Source organism: Scylla paramamosain, chromosome 9 (genome assembly GCF_035594125.1).
Source record: "Scylla paramamosain isolate STU-SP2022 chromosome 9, ASM3559412v1, whole genome shotgun sequence".
In the NCBI taxonomy this organism is placed as follows: domain Eukaryota; kingdom Metazoa; phylum Arthropoda; class Malacostraca; order Decapoda; family Portunidae; genus Scylla; species Scylla paramamosain.
In genome coordinates, this window is record NC_087159.1 from 19788712 (window position 1) to 19797500 (window position 8789).

An 8789-nucleotide genomic window follows, 5' to 3' on the forward strand; every position below is an offset into this window, starting at 1 on the left:
CCTGTCTACACAAATGGTTGAAAGTTTGATGCAGAAGTGAGATATAATGTTATAGTTCCCTCCTTCTCTCGAGGCGGTAACGAGTTATCTGCCATTATTCTTGCCCTAGAAATAATTTTAACCTTACCGGTTTCAATCTTTACTTTTTCTAGTGACTCCTGTAGTGCGTTGTCTGCCCTGGAGCATTTTAGTTCCTCTCTCCCTCCTCTAATTTTATGTATTTTAGCGTAAATTTACCTGTTTCAGCGAAGAGAATATCACACAACATTTTGTTGAGTACCCGCACATGTGGGAGTTCATGGGAATGAGAAGGCCGATAGGCTGGCTAAAGAGGCGGCATCTCGGGTTGTTCCTTCCATCCCCATTCCCTTCCATGATTTCCAGTATAAGGGTGGCAGTTCTTGCCAGTTGGCAGGGCAGATGGGAAGATGAGGCTGCTACCACGAAGATGGGTGAGATAACTTCAGTAACTTTCCTTTCATGGACATATGTCCATGTGCAGGAGCGCCGCACAAAGACTGCACTGGCCCGTCTTCGGACGGGTCACACAGTTATCACTCAAGGTTACCTCATGTCCCGGGAAACCCAACCATTTTGTGATGACTGCTTAGTTCCCCTTACAGTGCGACACTTTGGTGGAGTGTCTCTGTCTGGTATAGCTACGGAAGCGATATCTCTTCCACTGTCGTGGTGAGGATGGGACTTTCTAGATGTCGCTGATACTTGGAGAAAGGGCTCTCTCTCCGAGACATGAGGTTCTTATATTTGTGGAGAAGCCTGATCTTTTAAACAAATTATAGATTACCTTTTAACTGTTCTTCTATTAATTTTATAAATAATAATGTAATGGCCAGAACTTTATCTTTGCAGTGGGAGAACATGGAGGCAAGTGAGGAAGACAGGTAACGAACAACGCTGGGTCTTGGGGCCTGGTTCAGTGGCGTCAGTATCTTGGGCACTTAAAAACAACTAATATCTAGATCAGTGAGGTCAGTGTCTTTGGCACGTAACGAACAACGCCAGATATCTGAGTCAGTGAAGCCAGTGTCTTTGGTAAGGAACGAACAACGCCAGCCACAGTGATCTGGGTTAGTAGAGTCACTATTCCATCACTTTAAATTAAATTAAATTAAATTAATACATTAACATTCCAACCATCTCATTTTTAGCAATTAAGGTTTCTATGGTTAATCCCATTTCCTTTTTCATGTGTACATTTTTTTTTTCTAATTTTAACCATTCCATATTTTTTTATTTTTTTATATATTTTAACCAGCAATCTGTCTTGCTTTTAAAGTTTCGTAACGACGCCATATAACCGTGATCTTGCGGCACCTCAACATCAGTCAATTAATCAATCAATCAATGTAGTAATAATAATAATAATAATAATAATAATAATAATAATAATAAACGGTTTATTATTTAGGCAGTTAACAAACTGAAAATGTGCATAGGGGGTGGGGAAAAAGTTAACATTAATCCTAACGGTAAGTCTAATCTAGGAAGGAAATACTATTGATTGATTGATGGCTCGCACCATGGTGGGAATCGCACTGAGTCTGTACCGGTCCGTGCGCGGCGCCTTTAGGGGCGTTATCTTGTTGTGGTGTCTGGTGGCACGGACCGGGCGAGGCGCGTCAGGCGGCAGCATGTATCTGAGACGTGGATGATGCAGTAGTCCCCTTCCAAACTTCTCCAGAGCCTCTCGGTGCCTGGTGGATAGTCTGGACAGACTCAGGGTGGTCAGGCCTTCTTCGTAGGTGGTGTATGCAGGGCCAAGGAAGACCCTGCACGCCCTTTTCTGCACACTCTCTAGCTGTAGCTGTTGAGTGTGTGTGAGGGAGGAGGACCACGCTGGGGAGGCGTACATGAGTTTGGGGAGGATGAAGGTGAGGTACACCCCCCTTAACTCATCTGTCGGCGTCCCCAGCGACCTGAGTCTGCGCAGCATGTACAGCCTGTAGGTAGCTGATCTTACGGTGCTGGCGACATGCTGCTTCCAGGTCAGCTGGTCGTCCACCGTGACTCCGAGAAGCTTGGCACATTGGACCACCTGGAGGGGGTGAGGGCCCACTGTGAGCTGGGGAGGGGGCACTGGTGCAGAGGAGGTACAGAAATGCATCACCACAGTTTTGCTGTGGTTGATGGTCATCCTGCTCTCCTCCGTCCACGTCTGCAGTCGCACCAGAATTGCTTGCAGTGGCGAGTAGTCCGGGTTCTTGGTGGAAACTGGGACGCCCACGGTGCAGTCGTCCACATACTTCCAGCGATGGGGGGTGTCAGTGAGGGCGTCGTTAATGAGGAGGAGGAAGCATAGAGGACACATCTTGTTCCCCTGGGGGACCCCACATGTCAGCTGTTGGAAATTAGAGACAGAGCCCTGATAGCAAACGGCCTGACGCCTCCCTGTGAGGAAGTCGGCTAGCCACGCTATCAGGTTAGGAGGGAGACCCAGACTTACTGCCTTGCTGATGACAACAGTGTGATCAACAAGATCAAAGGCTTTTTTGAAGTCCACAAAAGCAACAGCTAGAGAGATGTTTCGCTTGTCCAGGTGGCTGTGGATGAATTCAAGGAAGCTGGTCAGGTAATGGGAGGTGGAGGTGGCTTTAATATTTCCAAATTGTCTGATATCCACGGTATTACAAATTTTGGTGTAGGCCCAGTCATATACAAAATCTTCACAAATGAGGCTAGGGATGGGGGTGATAGAGACTGGCCTGAGGTCATTGAGTGACTGTGGACTGGAAGTTTTTGGGGAAGGGGGTGACGTAAGATGTCTTCCAGTCCGCGGGGCAAGAGTGTTGGGAGAGTGAGGCGTTTATTATGGAGCATAGCGGTGTTGCTAGCTCTACAGCAAATTCCTTGTAAATTTTTCTAGGAAGGTCAGTGGGTGTGGTGGATTTTGGTTTGAATTTGAGTATTCTCTTAAAAACATCCACCTCCTGGACACTGGGAGGATGGGAGGAGGCGGGAAGATAAGCAGGAAGCGGAGTGGTGTGGAGGGGAGGAAAGGTTTGACAGATAGCAGCAAAGTGATCGTTCATCTCCTGAGCCGCAAGATTAGCAGGAAGGTGTGAGGTGCAAGGAAGAGATGAAGCCTGCTTTTGTAGGCCACACAAAGCTTTGATCTTAGCGTACCACTGTCTGTTGTTGGTCAGCTTGAGGTGATGTATCTTGTCTGGGTAATAGCTTGCCTTTGCATTCTTAATCTCCCTGATTACTCTGTTTCTTAGTTTCCTGTATAGGACCGGGCAGGAGTGGAACGCCCAGGTCCCAGCTGACGCATGAGTCTTTTAATGCGGGGAGTCATCCAGGGAGCATCAGACGGGTGCGTTGTGACGCTCTTGGCTGGGAAGTAGCGGTGTGTGTGTGTGTGTGTGTGTGTGTGTGTGTTTATAAATGTAGTGTGTGAATTCACTATCCGCTTTATGGAAGCAGTATTCCTAACATGAATGGATAAGGCCCCTGTATAAGGTTAGAAGCTAGAACAGATTTCAAAGACTGCTTTCCTTACAAACCGGCGTCAGACCGTCTGAGAGCTCACTCTAAAAGCTTCAAACTGCTGACGTGAGTACTTTTCATATCATTGGCTCTAAATTATTGAAATGCTGTTTTTTTACATATGCAAAAACACAGTCAAGATTTTTGTTTTCGTTTTTTTGTTTTCGTTTTTTTTTTTTTTTTTTTTTTTTTCATGTCCTTGGACTTCTCACACAACACCGTCATTATGGAGAGACCTTTCCTGAGACAAATTATTAGGACAGATATGAGAAAATGGGTTCATTACACATTCTTCTACAGAAGTCACTGAACTACTGTCTCTCTCCTAACTTTTTTTTCGTTATTATAGGACCTTTGTACCTCATTATTCTCGTATAAGAATGATGCTCCTTTTCATTGGGGTTCGGGAAGTTGTTTTCACCAAACTCAAAAACATTCTCACCACAACACCTGTACAGACGTAATTTATCTGATCTTACCAAGCTTCTTCTTGTCACTAGTGACACCTCTGCCTCATGCCTGGGCACGACAGTTACGTAAATAGATTTATGAAAGCGAAGAATCAAACCATTGGATATGTTAATCGTATCTTAAATAACGTCGTCCCATTACTCCATCATTGACCTTGAAATCCTAAAAATAATTTGGGCGTTAAGTAACTTTCGTGATCTCATATCTTATAACCGCTTACGCAGAGTATAAACCAGCAAAAGGTTTGCTTAAAGTCTGCAACGTCACAGGATGTCTTGCGCCATGTATTGTGATTCTCGAGGATTATAAGACTACCCATGAATACATTTCTGAAAAAAATTATAATTGCAAATGTACTATCACAGCCAGTTACTGCTCCACGTATTACGTCTCTATCTCCTTTCAAGGATGACGTTTTTCTGAATGCACAAATAGTATGGTGTCCGTGAATACTTTAAATAACTTCTGACACTGACTACCTATTAAAACTAATGGTAAGGCACGCTGATCGGGTGTAATAACTCGGAGTGATGCATAGCCGATAGGGAAGGATGAAAGAGTAAGTCTACGTAGGGTGACGGCGGATAACATCAAAGGATAGGGAGGAAGAACCTAATAACAGAGATTAAAAAGATGAAGACGGACAAGGAGCACAGGATTGGTGCATGGGTTAGGTTTAATCAAGTAGCTCAGAGAGAGCTAAATAATATAATAGTGGATGGATACGGAGGTTCGGATGTGATAAATAAAAGGGGCTAAGTGATGTGCTTATAATTACAAGAATCGTGTAGGTAGTACAAGATCAGAATGCACTGATCAATAAGAGTCTTAACCTAGAAAAAAAAGAAAATAGACAACATATATACAAAAATATACAAAGGAGATAACAAGAAACAGTGCGGTAAACATATGAAAAAATAAATAAATAAATAATAATAATAATAATAATAATAATAATAATAATAATAATAATAATAATAATAATTAACAACAAAGAGTTGTTAATATATATACATATATATATATATATATATATATATATATATATATATATATATATATATATATATATATATATATATATATGCTTTTTTTCTATTTATTTATTTATTTATTTTTATTTTATTTTATTTTACTGCAGATTTATACGTATAAAATTTATGAAAAACAATTATAATAAAATCAAATATGTTTAGACATGAGAACACTGTTTTATATTAATCTTTAAAAAAAAATAATTTAATAACTAGAAACTTGTGCTATGACCAAGTCCACGTAACACTTGATCAAGGTTTTTCCTTCCTTCCGTGTAGTTTTGGCATAAATTATTTAATCTTTGTTGTAGATCAATATATGCTTGCTATCATTGCAGTCACAACAGTCTCTTCCTTTTGAATTGTTCTTAGAAGTTTCCAGATAGATGGGTGCTGGTATCCAACAAGATGGTAAAAAAAATGAATAAAGATAAAAAGATAAAAGGTAAATAAAGATAAAAAAAAAAAAAAAAAAAAGTCTTCACATAGGTTGTTGGCTCTGGAACAGTCATTCATGGTAGTTTGATGTACGTTTCAAAGTTTTGGAAAAAAATCTTGCTGGAATGCGCCAAAGCTTTACTGCTGGAATGCCTGGCTGGGAATTTCGTCTTCTTCTCTGAACTTATGTACCAGAAACATAGATCTGATCGGAGTACTCTGACAGGGGAGCTGCCTCATCAGGAGATCTAGCCTTGCGAAACTACATTCTCGCTGGAACATTTTCAACTGCTATAAATGCCAATGAGTTGATCTGTCCTCAGAATTGAGCTCAATCTCGTGGCAGCGATCCATGACTGTTTGAAGCAGGTTTCATATGTATTTTGTGTTTTAGTCGGCAGACAAGCAAAAGACAGTAGAAACTGTAGTATTACTAATTGGGGCGCGTATTACATAAATCTGTAGAAATCCTAGCAATGCCACTGCATACTTGCCTTCTATCAGCAGAAGCAAGTAATCGCAGTGATTCATCATAACCAAACTCAATTATCTGGTTTGCCGTGTCTGGTCCATTCTCGAAGAACAAAAATGGTTTGGGCTCGGGAGCTGCAGTAGTTGTCCATTCTCCAGTAAGTTTCAGATCTTCAAGTGTTTGTGGTACTTGTGGACAGAGTTTTGATCTTTGGTTACGCAAAGTTTTCTTTATAATATCCTCACTTAGAAGTACCGCCTTACCCTTGGGTGATACGCTATCCAGGTTATTGCTATGAATCTGGCTAGGTTTATCTTCTGATTTTGCTGTTCTTCTCTTCATGTTATTGATGCATTTTTTTACTAAAACAGCTGTATAATTAGCAACGTGCTTGTGGCCATTAACTGGTACAGGAAGGGACCACAAATGTCCCCAGGTCGGACTGCTCTTCTGGTATCGACCATAAGTGTCTTGACACCGCCCCCCTTCTTTTTTTTTTTTTCACCAACTTATGCAACATTCGCGGTCTTAGATCTAATTTTCTATCTGTAGCACACCACCTCTGACTAAAATTCATCTTTTCCTCACTGAAACAGGTGTCTGAGGCAACTGACAATAGCCCCTTTTCTGTTCCCTCCTACTGTCTCTATCCTCATTTTCAGTCCAAATCTGGATGTTGCATTTATGTGCGCACCGATTTAACCTGCTTTCGCGTCCACGCTCTTGGATCTTTCGAGTTTTCCACCATCTGGCTACGACTACAGTCAATCTCAAACTAAATTTATCTATGATGTATACCTATCACCTAACTCCTCTGTCTATATGAAATTCTTTGACTACTTAACTTCCAAAGTGGAGCACATTCTGACTCTTCCATTTTGTGGAGATCTCCATTCTTGGAGACTTCAATGTTTACCACCAGCTTTGGCTTTCCTCTCCCCTCACTGAACATCCCGGTGAACTAGCTTTCAACTTTCCTATCCTCCACGACATAGAGCAATTGGTGCAACACCCTACTCGTATTGCTAACCGTATTGGAAATACGCACAATATTCTTGACCTCTTCCTACCCTCTAATCCTTTTGCTTATGCTGTTACCCTCTATTCTTCGTTGGGCTCCTCCGATCACAATCTCATATTGTCCTATCTTGTCTTATCGCTCTGATCTCTCCTCAGGATCCCCCTAAGGCTTAGGGTCTGGCATGGAGGCGTACATTCCTCAGTCTTTTTTTCTCGACGTAAACCTTCCAAACCTTGGTTTAAGACCGCCTGTTCTCTGTTCTCATGCTATAATACATGACAGAGGGGTAGCCCACAAAAGGTACTTGAGCCTTCCATCACCAAAATCTCATGCACTTCATATTTCTGCCCGAAACCATGTCAATTCTGTTTTCAAACTAGCCAAAAACTCATTCATTAGTAGAAAGTGTCAAAATCTTTCAAGATCTAACTCCCCTCGTGACTTCTGGCATCTAGCCAAAACATCTCCAATTACTTTGCTTCTTATTTCAACCAGATGGCACCATTACTATCATATCTATCTCTAAAACTTAATTCTTCACTCAAACCTTTGCTAAAAACTCATTTGTTCCTCCCTCTGCTCCACCATCTGACTACTTCATGCTACCTATTAATATTCTTCGCAATGATGTTTTCCATGCCCTCGCTGGTCTAAACCCTTGGAAGGCTTATGGGCCTGATGGGGTCCCTCCTATTGTATTCCGAAACTGCACCTCCGTGCTTGCACCTTGCCTAGTCAGACTCTTTCAACTCTATCTGTCAACATCTACCTTTCCTTCTTGCTGGAAGTTTGCCTACGTTCAGCCTTTTCCAAAAAAAGGGTGATGGTTGTAATCCCTCATACTACCGTCTTAAAGCTTTAATTTCCTGCCTATCTGAAGTTTCTGGCTATATCCTCAAAAGGAAGATTCTTAAACATCTATCACTTCACATCCTCTTATCTGATCACCAATATGGGTTTCGTCAAGGCCGCTCTACTGGTGATCTGGTTTTCCTTAATGAGTCTTGGTCATCTTCTTTTAGAGATTTTGGTTTAACTGTTGTCTTGGATTTATCAAAAGCTTTTGATAGAGTCTGGCACAAAGTTTTGATTTCCAAACTACCCTCCTATGGCTTCTATCTTCCTCTCTGTAACTTCATATCAAGTTCCCCTCATATTGCTGGTGTGGTAGACGGTCACTGTTCTCCTCCTAAATATGTTAACAGTGGTTTTCCTCAGGGTTCTGTCCTGTCACCAACTGTCTTCCTATTATTCATCAATGATCTTTTGAACGAAACTTCTTATCCTATCCACTCGTACACTGATGATACCACACTGCACTTTTTCACGTTTTTTTTCATAGACGTCCAACCCTTCAGGAAGTAAATAGCTCACGCAGGGAAGCCACAGAACGCCTGATATTTTATCTCTCTTATCTTTCTGATTGGGGCAGAGCAAACTTGCTATTGTTCAGTGTCTCAAAAACTCAATTCCTCGACACAACCTTCCAGACAATTATCCCCCTTTTCTTCATCGATACTCAACTGTCCCCCTCTTCTACACTGAACATCCTCGGTCTGTCCAATTCTTATAATCTAAACTGGAAACATCTCATCCCTAGCTGAAACAGCTTCTATGAAGTTAGGTTTTCTGAGACGTCTCCGCCATTTTTTCTTACCCACCCAGCAGCTAGCCCTATACAAGGGCCTTATCCGTCCATGTATAGAGTACACTACACATGTCTGGGGGGTTCCACTCATACTTTTAGACAGGGTGGAATCAAAAGCTTTTCGTCTCATCAACTCCTCTCCTCTAACTGACTCTCTTCAACCTCTTTCTCATCGCCGCAATGTTCTTTCTTCTACCG

General features: G+C 41.7%; 1 protein-coding gene across 1 annotated transcript in view; it reads left to right on the forward strand.

Annotated features, from left to right (window-relative positions):
- LOC135103706 (uncharacterized) overlaps positions 1–8789 on the forward strand; it is a 171429-nt gene that overhangs the window by 73477 nt on the left and 89163 nt on the right. The gene's annotated exons all lie outside the window — the stretch shown is intronic.